The 17,858-nt window shown below is 34.4% G+C and overlaps 1 protein-coding gene and 1 pseudogene across 2 annotated transcripts in view; both read left to right on the top strand.

The window, feature by feature from the left end:
- Positions 1-17,858, top strand: part of FGF12 (fibroblast growth factor 12) — a 365,123-nt gene that overhangs the window by 249,650 nt on the left and 97,615 nt on the right. The window lies entirely within an intron of this gene.
- LOC137766887 (U4 spliceosomal RNA) lies at positions 4,329-4,483 on the top strand (annotated as a pseudogene).

Here is a 17,858-nt window from a genome sequence, read left to right as displayed (position 1 = left end):
CTTGATTACTGTAGCTTTGTAGTTTAGTCTGAGCATATTCATGTTTTAACATAAAAGCTTTTATCTGAAAACCTATAGCTACCCATCCCTTGGAGGAGCAGAATTGCTCATAGAGAGAAGGAAAGAATATTTACAGATGAAGGCAGGAGGTGAAGCACTTCATGAAATATAGACTATATGACTGAGAAGGAGAAACATGTGATTTCTGTTAAATTTATTAAAGGTGCATTGTGGAAATTTGTGATTTTTGGTGCAAAATTATCTATAATGGTATTTTAATGAATTTGAATAATGTAAAATTTATATTTTACGATTAAAAATAGTTTTGTAAATATTTTTTTAATTTGGAATCCATGAATGGTTTTAGATTGATACATAACTCCCTGAAATTTTACAGCAAGTTTAAATATGTGCAAATGAGCAGTTTCGGCGAGGTTGGGGGGAGAGGGTTCTTGTGAGTTTTATTAAATATTCTTAAATGTCTACAAGCTAAATTTACTACTATAGCATCTACATTGATATGTTACAGGAAAAGAGAAGACTGGACAGTAGTCCTAGATAGGTAGATAGATAAACAGATGATAGATAAATAGATTACATAGATCACAGATAGATAAATAGATAGATAGATAGATAGACAGGTAGATAGATAGTCTATTGCATAATAGTTTCATAATCTTGTTGACTCCTTCTAATGTGAATCTTCGAAATACATTGTTGGAAACTCTTAGTTGGATTGAAGATAGGTAATGCAAACATTTAAAAGCCTCTAATTTATGGTCATTGAAGAGCATAATGCATAGAAATTTTACACTGGGGCTTCAACTCTACCTTGCACCTTGTGTTTGGCATAAAACTGTCTCAGATCTTTGGGATGATGTTTAGGGTTTTCCTGTGGCTACCATGCAGCAATGTGGTCAGACTTAGCTATCTGAGGTGCATAAATCAGCAGAGTAAACTGTGATGCCTTCTCAAAGTCACCTCTTCAAGGACCGAGGCTCAATTAAATTTCTTTTGCATTTTGGTGACATCTGTACTTTTCATTGTTGGGAAATCTGTTGTCATTGTTTAGAAAGCTATCTTTCAGGTTTCACATAATCAAAACCTACAGGTAGCAAAAATTTAAATAAGCATGAGACATAGGTTTGATTCCTCAAGGCACTGGCCTCTTGAAACAAATAACCAATGAGAAGAGACTTAATCCTCTTTTAAAATCAGTTTTTTTTGCTTTTAACTTTATTAACAGCTTTATTGAGATATAATGCACATTTGTTGCTTTTCCCCTGAGTTTCTTTTCCCTTTTATTAGCTGTAAAAAAGTGTGTGTATGTGTGTGTGTGTGCATATGTGCGTGTGCATCTGTATGTGTTTGTGTGTGGTATTTAAAAATAGAGCAAATTGACTTTTAAGAAGAACAGTTAATAAAACACTTGGGTTGTAATATAGGAGGGAGTAAGATTAATTGTGTGCAGCAGAAAAAAGTGGAATGTTTTCAAAGTTTCTAATTGACATATTAATCTTATTGGTTACCTTTTTTTCTTCTTAATTCTTGCACTAACTCTGACAATTGCTATTGCCCTGACATTTTATAATTTAGACAATAAGGCTTAGAGTGGAATTGATGTCTTTGTAAGGAATATATAGCAAGATTATATACTTGACAGAGTCTAATATTTCATGTTGGTTGGCAACAGCCTTTCCCTGCACTCCTGTAAGACTCCCAGCTTATATGTTGTCTATTATTGGGGAGGACAGTAAACCAATTTAGACACCTCCACATGCTTGTCCACTTGTGAATTATTTCAGTTTTTCATTTGTGCAACCAATATTAATCGACTGTCTCCTCTATGTAATGACTTATCTATGCGTGATGTTACGGGGGTTACAGAATTAATAAGAAATAATGCCTGCTTTTAAGGAGGGACTTAAAAATAACCAAAGTACAGGGAAGATTGTGGATCATACTATAACAGACTGGTAAGCAGAATGCTATGGGAACACAGAGGGAGCAACTTAAATTGAGAGGTCATAGAAGACTACATGTAAAGGAAGCATTTTATCATGACTTTGAAAGACAGATAGGATTTTGATAGGTAGAGAAGGGTAAAGGGTGCTAGGACTTCCAACTTGACAAAAACACTGATTTACTGAGTGCTTTCTGTGTGCAAGACACTGGGCTAAATGGATTTTTTTCCTATGAGCCAAGTTCTTTTCTTGTCCCAGCAATACAGAGAAAGAAATGGAAGCCTTTAGAGGTTCATTTTGCTTTCAGGCCAAAAGGGAGTGCAGGCAGCAGAACCACTGCCATATTTGCTAAGCTGAAAGATCATAATTTTCTTCTTCATCATCATGTCTAGCACAGTGGTTGGCAAACTTTTTCTTAAAGGGCCAGATAATAAATACCTTAGACTTTTCACATTTACACAATCTCTGTCACACTTACTCACCTCTGCCACTGTAACTCGAAAAGCAACTATAGACCATACATAAATGAACTGACACGGTTGTGTTCCAATAACACTATTTATGGACACTGAAAATGGAATTTTATGTAATTTTCACATCTCATGAAATATTCTTTTTTTGATTTTGCATAACCTTTAAAAGTGTTAAAGCCATTCTTTGTTCATGGCTCTACAGCATCAGGTGGTGGGTTGGGTTTGTCCTGCAGGACATAGTTTGCTGACCTCTGATGGCTCATAACAGGAGCTTAATAAATACTTATCATGGAAAATAATTAATGGAAGATGAAACACCCTGCTCCTGGGTACAGCACACAGCTCCTGGGTCCTCCATTTGACTCCTAGTCTCCATAAATGACACTGCCAGCAATTCTGGACTCTGCAACTTGAGTGGCCAGTGGGTCTGTACTCCAACGCTGAGGCATATAATTTTGGTCACTACTACACTTTATACAGATGCATCTGTTGAAAAATAACAGGTCAAGAAATCAGCTGAGATGAGGCTTTGATTCTGTTATTGAACCAAGAAATATGTCCAGGCCTGCTCTCGAAGTGAGCAAAGATATGCTCTACCTTAAGTCATCTTGTTTGTCCATCTTAAAAGAGCAAGAGCTTTTTTGTGTTATCTCCTTTAAGAACTATTGAGTTATCTTTGGTGGTCTCCTTTTGATTGAAAAATATGAAAAAAATGCCCTGAAGTTAGATGTAAGTCTGATGATATTCCTAGAGAGCACTGATGAAATCCAATATACTTGAATATACTTAGCAAGATCCAGTACACCTGAATATCTTTGAAGCCGACCAGTACTCTTATAGAGACAAAGGCAAAGCTGTTGGCATCAGAAAGTGGATCCCAGGGACATTTTAAGCTTTATTAGACATTTTGCTGTAAGTTCCTCAGATTGGACTTCTGGAATTCTATCCTTGTTGGTCTAAAAGTAGAGTCTTAATGACCACTAGTATATTAGAGCTTTTCATATAAGATGTCTGGTGTCAAAGGCTCTATAATTATGAAGATTCCACTTAATATAGTGTAAAGAATTGCCTTGGCAACTTATCTATCCTCCTTTTTCATCATATTCTACCTCTGGAAAGTGGAGTAATAATAGCTCCTTCTTTGGGTTGATGCATGGATTAAATGAGATAACAAATCATTTGAATTATTTTAACTACCCTCTTTTAAGAATTTTTGTTTTGCTTTTTATCCATGACAATTAAAAATAGAATTCAAGTATTCCAGTTCCCTGCTATGTTTATTGTGAATACAAGTTTTTCCTTTTAGTTCCTTTTGGATTTCACTGAATGTGAACCAATCATTTCCTATCTTTGTTCTGACAAAACTTGTCAAAAAATATGATGTACCCAGCCAATTGTATTCTATGGCTTTTAAGAAAAAGCATCCTTGAAAAACATTTTATTGATGGGGTGAATGAACACAAACTGTTAGATCAGTGTAGTTACTGTGTGCTAGAAGAACATTTATTTATTCTTCAGATTTCTGATTATGGTATATAGTTATGATGATTTATGAAAACAAACCTGAATATCTTATGCCAAATTCTTAGCAAAAGCGTAACTCACAATGAGATATTAGTTTACATGATGGAAGGATTGATTCCTTTGATTTTCCCCAAGAGAAAAGAGTGTTTCAGTCTTTAAAGATGAAATATAACACAGTGTTAGCTCCTCTTTAGTCTCAGTAAGGAGAGTTTGCTGTAATTCTACAGAGCTGTGCTCTGAAGCCCATTTCCACTGTGCATATTGAGGCTTATAGCTTAAGATGGTTTTGTATCAAAGAAGGATTGGAACAGTATGCTTTGTTAGATGGCAGAAGAGATACAGAGGACATCTTTAGATTCATATGTTTAGCCTTGTGCAGTGGCAGTATCGTAGCCAATGAGGTTTATCCGAGGCGCGATTATTGCTAATAGATTCATATGTTTCTCCATTAGACCCTAAAATCAATAGACTGCTGAGCAAAGTCTTACTTGAATTTTTATATATCATATCTTTTATATATGAATTTATATATATCAGAAATTTATTGCTTCTGATTTGAATTTTAAACTCAATTTGTTTTTCTTCAATTCAGAGAATTCCATGGCAGAGCCAATATATTGTTTAAATCAGTGCTTCTTAACTTGTTTGTATCTGAGAATTCCATAGAGAGTTACAAGTAAAAAGAAAGGTCATCCCTGGACTCATATGCATATTTAATTGGTTTGGAGTATGGCCCAGACATAGGTTTTCTTTTTTCTCTTTTTCCTTTTTTTTTTTTCTTATTTTTTTAAAGCAACACCAGAATACTTTAACATGTAGTTTTGGTTAAAATACAGTGATATAAATCAGCACTTCTCAAATTTTAATGTTCATCTAAGCCACTTAGGGGTCTTGTAAAAAGTCAAACTGACCCTTCTGTAGGTCTGGGGTGGGACATCGATGGGGCCAACATTGCTGATCGAAGCATCACATTTTCAATAAGAAAGATCTAAATTAAGGTCTGAATTTGTTAGGAAACTTTATCTATGAATGCCTTGACTAAACTACTGTCTATGATGTAATTATCTTTGGCTTCATTAGATACTCAAAATGATCTCATACTTTACCTGTCAAAAAATTACCATTCTTACGGTCACATTGCTTAATTCAATCCTACATTTATTGAACACCTATTACATGCTCTCTCTTTTGCCAGGCTTGCAGGGAATGTACAGAGTAAAAAAATACAAATCTTACACTTAAGTAGCTTAAAGAGGAGTGAAGGGCTGATGTGAATGACCATAATTTAAAGTGCAAAGCATTACAAGAGGAGTAAAATGTTTGACTTTTTGCTGAACTTTGAGATGTTATGCCTTTTGGGTTGAGACACTTTCCAGGTTTTGAAAATTCTTGAAGTCTAAAGTCCTTTTTTATTTCTTTTCTGTAAAGGATGTATGTGTGTATGGGGTGGGGGATGTAGGTCTTAGGAATTTTAATCTAGTTTGTTGATGGGTGTGTCTAGAGTACCTAGAACAGTGCTTGACTAAAACTTCTTGAAAAATGTGAGTGGAATGAATGGTTGCCACCTAGTATTTCAGAGCAGTGACTTTTGAAGCAGGCAGTGTGACGGATGCCATAGTAAAGGTAAAGAACCCTAACATACCATGTCACACCGGGACAGTTTCTTTATGGGAAAGTAGAGAAGGAATGGAAGAAGGATATGGGCAGAACAACTGTTATAGATCAGGCATTTCAAGACCATACAGAAGAATAGATAACACTTTGCCCATTTTATATATCAGGTCCATGTGATCAAGTCCCTGAAGTTCAGTGGAAACAATGATTAAGAGGATAGTTTAAGTACTTCCAGACTGGGTGTTTGGAACACTTAGCCTTCCGTTGGAAACTTTGAGCCTACAGATGAGTAGAAAATCATGGGATTTTTGTGGAAAATTTATAAATTTCTCTTGGTCATTGATGAGAAAGTTCTCTAAATATATTACAAGATCTTTTCTTCCAATGTATTACCTTATTTAAACATAACCAGCTATTTCTCTGTTTTAGTTTTTGACATGGTCAAAAGCAAGTGGTATTACTGTCTAATGTACTTTTAGGATTTAATGAGGTTAATAAATTATAATAAACAAGACTTTGATTATTCCTCAGAAAATAAATGTCATTTTATGTTATTTTATAGTATCTGATTATAGACTCTAATTATATAAAATTATCTAAGTACCTCCAGCCAGATCTAAATACTTTTGTGAAAACTTTTTGTAATAGTATAACTTTTAGTGCTTAAGACATGTTCAATTGAAGTCATTGTGTTGATCACTTATTTTTGTCTTCAAAAAATAGTTTTTGAATCTCTTTCAAGAAATTAACAAAGTGATTAGCAGCTCACTTGCCAAGGGAATTAAGAGCAAAGTTTATGCCTCCCACTGCTGGCTTACTTGTACAAAACAAATGTCAGAGGCAGCACGTGGGGAACTGGTAATGGTTTAATTTGCATGTATGGAGTCAGCACAAAATTAATAGCAGTCTGTCACCAAGGTTTGTTAGCTAATTGCTGGGTTTTAATGTTAAGCAAATGAGTGTGAATTTTAACGACACTGTTTAAGAGCCTCTTTGGGAGCCTGTTCTTTCTATTCCTCTTGGCATGCCTTAGGTTTCAAGCTGTTTTCTGAATATATTTTCTAATTCTTCAGATATTAAGGTGGCAACCTAGGTTGTCTTTGGCATTCGACCCCCTCCCTAATAAAATCAGCTAGTCACCTTCTCAGAAAAACAGGCCATAAGGCAGAATTTCCAGGGCCACTGCTACTGTTTTCTTTTTTACACATCTGTTTTTCTGTAAAGGACAAATAATTCAGATTTTCCCACAGGCTGGAGGAGAAATGACTTACTGAGTTTTCTATAATATGACTCTACATAAAATTACTGTAGGTAGGAAGAATTCATTTTACTAATTTAAAGCCTAATCTATTTGTAAGGAGTGTGTTAAAAACATGATGTAAACAAAAGAGATTTTTTTCTTTCTCCCACTGCCCCCTTTACATTTTATTCAGTGAGGAATAATTTTAATCTATTCCTAGATGTAACCTCCAGCAGGCCCATGGCATCTCTACAGCCCTACAGACACGCTAAGTCAAAAACACCGTAGGTCAGTAATTAGAATATAGTCCAAGGGATTAACCCACACTTTGAACTCGATTTATCAACAGTTAAACCCTTCCTTCTTAGAGTCTCTTACTATCGCTTACTATCTAGCCGCTATGTTAGCTCCACCGGGGTCAAGGTGTTTTGGGGAGTGGGGGGGAGCTGTAAACATACAGTACAGGTCTCGTTTGTCTCAGCTTCTTCGTAAACCCTGGGCCTTGGCAGATGTTAAAAGTTGAGGTCTTTGAATAGACCAGGCTAATATAAAAGCTGTCTTTTTCTTTCATGACTGCTTTCACGAGATCGTTAAGTATTCCCTGACAGATGCTTTCCCCTGCCGTTCCCTTAAATGGCATCTCTATTGCAGGTGGTTCCTTTGTAGATCTTCCCTCAGCTCCTGTGTACCCTGTGATGCAAGTTCAACCTCTTTGTGGTGAAAAGCCTCTCTCCTTGCACTCCAGTTTAGCCTATACAAGATGACTCCTCCCCTCCCCTCCCCTCCCCTTCCCTTCTCTTCCCTTCCCTTCCCTTCCCTTCCCTTCCATTACCTTCCCTTTCTCTTCTCTTCTTTCTCTCTGTCTCTCTCTTTGGCACAGCTTAGATCTTAGTAAAATTTAACTTTCTTAGATGTGAGTCAGTCCCCAGTCCTCTGTGTCTTTCCACTGCTGAGAAGTAGCACTCCTCAACCCTTCCTCTATATGGGTGGGGAAAAGAGGACTTACAGCACAGCAGCGGCTTTCTCTGGAAAAACCTGATAACCAGTTTTCTCCAAAATCCTACTTCTGACCCTCGGACCTCTGTTTAAATCTTGTTGTACCTAAGGGGGTCCAAGAGTAATAGAATATGTTCCCTTTCATAACCTATGTAAATTCTGCATATGGAGATTTGTGTAATACACAGAATGCATTCTGACAGCCACTGTGTGTGTTTCTCAATTAAATCTGAGGCAGGAAGAATCCCAGTCAAATATGTTACATATTTAAACAAGTTGAGAATGGAGAGAATTCCATTTGTTGTGGTTTCTTAACCATTGACTTGGCACTAATAATTAGACATAAAGACTTTTGTGGGAGATCAAAGATGTATAAAACATGGTTGTCTTCATGGGCACACAACCTAATTGGGAAATCCAGATATGTTCAGTATAGAAGAATTTGCCTCTGATAGTATTGATCAAACTACCCTGATAAGGCATCTTGTAGTTTGGCAACGCATTTGGTTTGGTACTTGCCAAAGGAAAAGACTAACTTGGTATGCATGGGAACATCTTGGCATGATGATTTGGATTTGGCAATTGGTTACTGATCATTAGCATGAAGATATTTCAAGAAATGAAAGATTGGGGTGGGGAAGGGAAAAAAATCAAAGAGTAAATTAACCTGGAATAGGTTACTGGTTGTATAATAAACTTATGCTAAGTCTATATATTTTACTGCAATGTCTGTCTGAGGAAGAAAAAAATTCACAATGAAGGCAGTTAAGCATTAGAGACAAAACTAAGGGAGTATCACACACAATCTCTCCTACAAGATGGGCTAATGATTAAGAATTCTGGCATTGGACCCAAAGTCCTAGGTTTGAATCCCTGGCTTGATCGTGAAATCCAACACCTCGGTTATTTTCATTGCTTTATCATATGCTTAGACAAGCTTTCTCTTTAACCATTACCTAAAGTTAAATTGTTTTCATTACTTTGTGACAAAGGAAGATCCATATATTTCTTATATCCTATATGGAAAGAAAGAATATTTATTGTGTTTTTCCTTTGCGGAAATATTTTTAAGCTACTCTCAATTTACAGATTTCCTTAGAGAAGAAAGTATAAACCATCCCCCCTCCATTTATAAATATTTCCTTGAATTTTTTTTTACCTCTCATCCATAGAATGTGCGTATTCATATGTCGTATGTCAGGGACTTACTACATTTTACCCATGCACTTAGAATTTCCTTGTTCCAATCTGATTACTCGTGGTTTTGTAATAACATGATTGTGTTTACCTCACTCAATTCTTTGTTTTTTCCTCTTTCTATTCTATGGACATGTTGGCAACTGCATTTTACATATAAAAAGTAAGTTGCTTTAAAGCCATTCAGCCATAGCCTCAACATCTATTTTCACTACAGTTCTTATTCATCACCCAAAATGATAAAAAAAAAAAAAAATACAATGCAATTGTTAGCTTATTATGCAATATTTTCATTGTAAAGATTTCCCCTTTTCAATTTCTTCTCTGATGCTAGGCCGATATTTTTCTCTTCTGATTCTGTTCGGTAGTCATATTAATCAAGCTCAAGTCCATGACCTTGAAAAAGGGACTAAATAGAGGAATTGCCCTTGGGTGTAATGAATTGACACAAGAAAAGCCAGTCTGGTTGGATCTTAAATGCAACAAAGTAATTTGCTTGGAATCTTGAGAGAATGATTTTGTATCCTTTATTAGAATGTATTCAGCCAAGTAACTGCAGTTACATAAGTAATACTGATGGCATTGCTGATGAGGGGGGTAAATATGCATGCAAACACACATAGACATACACACACATTACACATACCTATGATAAAATCTGATTCGTAAGTGATGTGGACATTTCTTGAGTCACTAAGTGTTGATGACAGCATACAATATTCAATTAATTTAGAGATATGAGATTTTCTTAGTTTTTCTTGTTCACTGCTCTTTTTCTCCTTATTTGGAACAAGGATTTATTTCATATATCTTTGCTAGAGTAACTTCCAGCCAGCAATGTGCCAGTTTCTGCTATTTTACTCTTGAGCTATACGAATGTTTTAATACTTTCTTTAAAGGTATATAACAAATACGTCAAAATAATTTGAATCTTCATATGGATTACAACAAAATAATTAGAGCAAAAGACTAAGAGTTAGAGAAAAAGACTAAGGTTGTCAATATTTATGTTTTCCAGACCTTTTTTTTTCTTTTAATGAATCAACTCCAAACTGCTTATGGTTTAAATGCATTTCCACTATAAACATTAATGATTACTAAATCAATGATGCTAACTGCCATTTTTACTTTTTTCATTATATTTATGATCAGGTATTTTTTCTCATGTAAAATTCCCTGGTTCCAAAAAATACCTTTTCACACAGTTAATCTATAGTGTGTCTGTTCTTTTTGCTTTTATTTTACCACTGTTTTAGAAATACGGAAGCTTCATTGGTCCTAAATCACAGGATAGCTTAAAGACTAGAATTCAGGAGTTCAATTTTTAAACACTTATTACAGTGACAAGCCCTCTTAGAAGTCAAGACCAAGTTTAAAAATAGAACATTTACCATAGCTTAGAATTAGCCCATCTTATTTTGTGTAAAGTGTAACTTTGTAGTTCTTACTATGAAATGTGGAAAAAGCTAGTGTTTACTGTGACTACTAAGACACTGTTCTAAGGAAGACTGCTTACAAGGTAGTATATTCTTGCTTAATTGTGAAAAAATTCCCTAGTCAGGTGAGTAGAACATTTGGTTAACCCAACCAACCGGCAAAATCAGCACCAACAATTTCTACATGATATAGATGAACTACATGTAATTATCATTGCACCAAAGGTGGAAGCCAAAATGGGTCTGATGCAAAGAATATGGAGAAAGCCATTTACTGAGAAGAAAACTTTAAAAATCAAAACCCTAGGATAACATGGGATAAGGATTTAAACAAAATTACTCAAAACTCAAATTAGTATGCATCATTTTTAAAGTAAAGAAACATGAATATGTATACATATCCTAGTTTCTTTACAAAATATATATTAACAAGTCTGTCAGCTATAGGTTTGTGTGTGTGTATGTGAGTAAATGCAATGTGAAATTTGAATAGAGCGTAGAAATCAGTGAGGATAAATTACTGCAAAAATATCAAAGGCTTTCTCCTCCTTACATATAATCTCTCTTTAAAAGAAAAAAACGAACAATGTATATTTGGTTAGATTGTTGAAAGTTTCAATTATTTAACTCTTATAAAATTACCTAAATTTATAAATCAAAAGCTGAAAACCAAAGGAAAGACTCAGTCGCATGGAAAGTAAGACTCTGCCTCACTGTAGTTAGTTGGATACCATTATGATAGAAGACAGTACAAGGACCAGCTAACTGGGTTCACTATTCTCTGGCCTGAACTTGAATATTTATGACAATGAATTCATCATCTGGCATAGCACAACCAGACAAGCCATAACAGTGACATGCAATTTCTCTCTCAACCAGAACTCCAGTCAGAAAGGTCTATAAATCTCATTAAATGGGCTGTTTTACCTCCTTGTAGAATAACAAACTAGTCTGCCAGGTGGATGTACTCATTAGATGCCCTATAACCTTAGGAAGAACATTAATGGCCACTAGAGAGGTTCCATAGGTTTAATACACACCTCTCTAGGAAAAAATATATGTGCTTGGGTGTGTTTAGATTAAATGTAACAGATTTCTCTCTTTATGTTAAAAACTATCTGGGAGTCAGAAATGAGAAATAATATAACATTGTCCTTGGCAAATAAAATTTTTAATGATTGCTTTTAAACAACTAAATTAGATTTGCCTTTGATGATTCATCAGATGTTGCAATAAAAAAAAAAACAGAAATAATGGTGGGAAGTCAAGTTGTGCCTATATTTGATATGTAAGACAGAATTTCACTTGAATCCAAGTGTTTTTTTTAATCACATTAAATGTGAGTTTAATTCATTGTAAAAATGTATGCTACAATATACACATCAACATTATGACTTTAGTGCATTGATAATTCCAGCTTTCCTGGATACCATAATCATTTTTCCCCCTGTAAATCAACTTACTCAGAAAGCACCTAATATAGTAAAATTCAGAAACATTTTCTCTCCTCTGATCCTAATTTTAATATGTATACCTCACTCCTAGACCTACTTATTGGCTTTTTCTGGAAATATTGTAAGTGGAAAAGTTCACAGTGTTCATAATAATTTCAATTTTTCTATTACTTTAACAGTAACAGCAACCCTCTATTGAAGTCACACACAATGTGCCCAGCAGGTTGATAAATGCTCTATTTGAAGTATTTCCGTTAATCCTTACTATAACCTGGTATGGAAGTTTATTAACTTCCATTTCTCAGATGAGGAAACCAAGGCATCTCCAAATAAAGAATTTTTTCCAAGGTCTTACAGTTGGTAAGTGGTGGAATCAAAATTCATTCCCTTCTCAGTGTGCCTCCTGAGTTTAAGTTTGTCTTACACTTCACATTAATACTTCTCTTCTGTCCTAGGCTGTGGCCTGATATACATTACAGTAGAATGTTAGCAAAAATTGTGTAATGTTACTTAATATTCCAAATATTAGGTATATTGTTGAAACCAAGTCATAAGAAATTATTCAATCGAAACCAAATCATTAGAAAGTATTCACTTGTTTACTTGTTATAACTTCTTTTGACTGAATTGTTAAGCTTTTCATAGTGCAAACTGTTAGAGAAGTTTAAGTCCATATTTAAATGTAAACATTTAATATCTTCCAACTCAATCTTTTAATGTTTACACAGTTAGCTCAAGATTCTTGGCTTTTGCCTGTGGTGGAATCAGATAGTTTGAGTTCAAAGATAAATTACAGATTATTGCTAGTCCAGTATCACATTTAATGCAGTTATCCTCTGTATGTTTCCTAAATAGCTTCTGTGATTATCTTAAGTGATCAGTTTATCAAATATCCTATACTGTCTGTCACTGTGCTGAAAATAGCAGTAACACATGCATGTAATTGAATACCTGTTATTTCTTTTACGAAAATGCATTGTAATACTAAGGTGATACTAGATATAGCTGTTTTAAACAGTTGTAAATGAATAACAAATATGTTGACAGTAATACATGATTCTCTCCCTTTATAAAGTGAATAATTTTCATAGCTGAAGTCCTTCTTTGAGAAAAATTTCCTGAATTTTTTATGCTAGGAACCTCAAGAAAACTTTAAACTTTCTCTGGATTAATATGAAATGGGAGGGTTCAATATATAGTTTAAATAACACCATCTTCTCTTCCAAACTCAGGCTTTAGCCACACTCAACCTTTTTTTTTTTTTTAATTATTTTTATTAATTCCTGTATTGACTTTAGTTTGTGTTTCTGGACACATCTTACAGAAAATCAGTAGAGCATCCTAATTTCCTCAAAGTCTTGGTTTCTTACCTTTGGCTAAAGCTAAATTAAGTAATTCCTTTTCCTTTCCATCTTTCCACCCTTCTTTCTTCCTTTTTTTCCTCCCCCATTGCCACATTTTTATTAAACTGAAGTAATGCATATTGCTCTTGCCAGGATTCATGATTTGTCAATATTGTCTTATTTCCTCTTTCCCTTTTGTCCCATATGATTAGTTCCATGTCTGGGAGCAAAGTCCAGGATCAACAAAATGGTCTATCTGCTCTAAAAATATTAACCTCTTTTGGAGGTTAAGAGTAGGTGATCGAGCACTTTTGTAAAGTATACAATTGGGAGGAAGGTGTTAGGTTCCAAGAGCTCTGGGAATTCAGACCATATCTTTTTATCCAGAGTCAGGTTATATTTCTCCTTCAGGGCAAAAGTTAGGAGATCAGATGATTTTTTGATATATTTTACATGCCATTGGTCAGAAATTATCTGAGTTTATTGATCAATTCATAAATACATTTTCAAGGGAATGGATTTTGTACTACGAAAGTATTTACTAAATAACTAACTTGTCAATAGGATTTAGTTCCTTGTTTTTGCTTTCCTTGGCATTAAGAACAAATCAGTTCCTTGAGGGTATAATGAGAGCAATGTTAGAAAGGCAATAATATGAAAATCACACTTGATGTAATGCTTTTTATTATCATTAATCTTTCTTGTGTTCTTTTTCTTTTCAATTTCATTGAGATATGTGTCTCATGTGAATTAAGTAGTAGTTTTCAGAATATTTCTCTTGACTATCCACTCACAATTTTTTACCATGGCAGACATTGATCAAATTAAGATGATTATTGTATTACTTAGAGACAAGTAATTATTTCTGAAATTGGCAGTAAAAAGCACCTGGACAGAGCCATTGATTCTAGTTAGAGGCAACCAACCTAGGTACATATATCTTTATTCCCCCTGTCGCTCTAGGGTTGGAAATACCATATTCTTTCTTAAGAGCCTATGTGTTTCATCATCCTATTGATGAAGAGTTTCTTCCTTGGCTCCATTTAAAATATCTCTGATTTGCTTATTTTTGGATATAGCAAATATTTGGGTATAATTCCCATTATAAAATGCATAATTTCGGGCTTCCCTGGTGGCGCAGTGGTTGAGAATCTGCCTGCCAATGCAGGGGACACGGGTTCGAGCCCTGGTCTGGGAAGATCCCACATGCCACGGAGCAACTAGGCCCGTGAGCCACAATTACTGAGCCTGCGCGTCTGGAGCCTGTGCTCTGCAGCAAGAGAGGCCGCGATGGTGAGAGGCCCACGCACCGCGATGAAGAGTGGTCCCCACTTGCCGCAACTAGAGAAAGCCCTCGCGCAGAAACGAAGACTCAACACAGTCATAAATAAATAAATAAATAAATAAATAAATAAATAAATAAAAGAACGTGAATTTCTTAAAAAAAAAAAAAAGGTATAATTTCATGATTTTGAAGATAGACTTATCTTTTAAACTGTTTTCTCTGTAGATTAAACTTGATCTCTCTTAAGCATAACTTCATAGGGACAATGTGTTGTTGTTAAATTGTCTTTATTTTTTCCATTTAGAAGACAACATATATGTCATAGGTTGATATTTGTGGTGCTGAACAAATTATATTTAAGAAACTCTACCAAGGGGAGATAAGTCTAAGATGTAATTACTGATCACAGTGGTAAATAATTCTTTTTTTTTTTTTAACTCATGAAGACAGTAATCCAAAACATTTAGTGATGACCTAATGTGTGTCTGCTATTGTGCCAGATATAGAGAATATAAAAATGAACCATGGTGGTCTCTGGCTTTACATAACTCCCAGTCTTTGTTAAAAGGAATCAAGAAAAATAATTAAATGTGTTATTGCTATCTTGTTCACCAGGGTATTACCAGTTCTTATATGAATACCTAGGACAGACTAGGTCCTAAATAGTTATATATGCTTTATATTTGCTCAAATCTTAAGTGTAAAACTCCTGTGTAAAGACCACTCAGATATATGGAACCTATCCATCACTCCAGAAGTTTTCCTAGTGCCCCTTCACAAACTCCCCACCAAAAATTAACTACCATTCTGACTGTTATCACAAAAATTACTCTTGCTTGTTCTTGAACTTCATATGAATAGGATCATACTATATGTGCTCATTTGTATCTCTCTTTTTTCATTCAAATTAATGTTTCTGAGATTCATCATGTTTTGCGTTTGTTTTTATTTTTTAATTTGTTTTAAGATTTTATTTTTTAAAGCAACTTAAGATTTACAGTAAAATTGAAAGGAAGGTATGGAGATTTCCCATATAAATCAGTTTGTTTATCGCTAGTTAATTCATTTTATTACTATGTAGTATTCCTTTGTATGAATATATCACAATATATTTATCCATTCTCCTGATGATGGACATTTGGATTACTTCCAGTTTAGGGATATTGTGAGTAAAGCTGCTATGCACATTCCTGTCATGGTTTCTTGGTGGGCGTGTATAGTCATTTGTCTTTGGAATTTGCATAGGAATAGAATTTCTGGGTCATTGGTTGGTGGTATATGTTTAGTTTTAGTAGATAGTGTCAAATATAATTGCAAAGTTGTTGAATGAGTTGATACTCCTACGTTACAGTCAAATTTAGGGATGTAATAGTACAATAGATTTAAAGGCAACATACAACATGATTATTAAGAAACACAACTTATTCTCCAGCAGAATCAGGGTAGACAGTACCAGACAGTATAATCAATGACAGTATTTGCATGGAGCGCTCACTGCTGTAAGAAAGAGGGAGAAAAAAGGTGAGAGAGTAGATTTCAGGTGCTCTCATCACACAGAAAACTATGTGACTAGATATGTTAATTAGTTTGACTGTAGTTATCATTTCACTATATATATTTATGTCAAATCATCATGTTGTATACTTTAAATACATACAATTTTTTAAGGGTGAGTAGCTCTTTCTAGGAGAATCTTGTGCTAAGTTGTATGAATTGTATGTTCCTGAAATATTTATTTGGTCAGCAGCAAATGTGTGCTGTGGAGAGACAAAAGAGTTTCCTGAGAGGACAAAATATGTCAATTTTTATTCCAATAGCTTTACATTATTAACTCATATTCAGCTTAGGACCTTTAATTTCCTTTACTGAAAGCCCACTATCATAAGCAATGACACGTTTTCACCTAGAAGAAGTAACATCTCCTGCTTTTGCCCTTTCTGGATACCAGTATCTTGAGACCAGTAATTAAGTATGGTACACTTGATTTCTGCATCTAAGAGAATTCTTTCTCTACAGAAGTACCTATGGTTTTTGGCTCTTGTGGATTTTATTTTCTATGTTTGATTTTAAATGAACAAGCATCTAAGTTTTATCATTCTTTCGTAGCCCACCATAAATTTTAAAACCTTCAAAATATATTTATTTGTCCCATAATTTATTGAATTGTTTACAGCATAAAGAAAACATCCATTTTACACTGTGCTTAAGTTCTCTAGGAAAAGAAGGTTGTAGATATAATCCCCTATTCTTTTTGATACAATTTCTAAAAAGCAATTTTCTGAATATATTATTATTATCATTGAATTAATGTTAGCAAAGTCAGAACATTATTCTCATTAATTAGGTGTATAAAGTATGATCAGAATTTTGAGGCAGAAAATAGACTTTATAATTTAACATATAATACTTTAATATTATTTATTTATCAAAAATCACTTGTGCATTATTTTCTCTTGAGGATATTCTCTGGTGACCAAGTATGAAGGTGCTCTATTTTGTTGTTGTTGTTTTTTTGTCCTAACTGTAACTTATATCAAAACCATCGAAATGATGACTTTTTTTTCCTGTGTGCCTATTTAGCAAGCTAATGTTAAATGTTATAATACAGCCCACAATCAAAAGTATATTCCTAGGAAATTTTTCCCCTGCCCAAATGTGGCATATTCAAGGCCACAGAATCAAATTTAAAAGGTTATCAGAATAAAAAAAATAGAAAGGCACATTTTGGCATACCCTAAAAAGTTAGGGTATGTGTCAGATTTAATATAAGTCCAGATTTAATATAAATGTTATTTGACTTCTCAGTGTTTCAGATTATCCACATGAGTGCACACTTCAAGTACTAAGAAGAATGAAAAATTGAGTATATATATATGAATCAATAATAATATTGATTTAAAAATACATTTTTAAATATTAGAGCAATGACCTCCATGTCTAAAACATTCTCCTGTTCTGGCTAGACTCCAACCTTTCGTTGGCTGGATGCTTTCTGTATTACAGCAAAGGTGATGATGCCATTTAATGGCTTCTAATGCAAACTACTTGAAAGGAGCCCAGGATTGCTTTTGGTCAGTGTCACGTACAAATGGATAGAATGTGAGTTATAATGATTGCCTCATTTTTCAGATAGCACTGAGAAGGTCACCCCATATACCTGTCCTGTTTTTGTAATAATAGTGCCGTTAGAAAAAGAGAGAAGTTTGTTCTTTCCATTCTGAAGATACTATGTGTGGGATTAGTCTCAACTCATCAAAAGAATCAGAGCAAATAATGCCTTTTCAAGCACCACATAAAATAATCTATGTTCCCTAGCAAGGAAAGCTGGAGTT

This window comes from Eschrichtius robustus, chromosome 6 (assembly GCF_028021215.1).
Source record: "Eschrichtius robustus isolate mEscRob2 chromosome 6, mEscRob2.pri, whole genome shotgun sequence".
In the NCBI taxonomy this organism is placed as follows: domain Eukaryota; kingdom Metazoa; phylum Chordata; class Mammalia; order Artiodactyla; family Eschrichtiidae; genus Eschrichtius; species Eschrichtius robustus.
The sequence above is the reverse complement of the archived record's forward strand: the minus strand, read 5'-3'. Positions and strand labels throughout refer to the sequence as shown.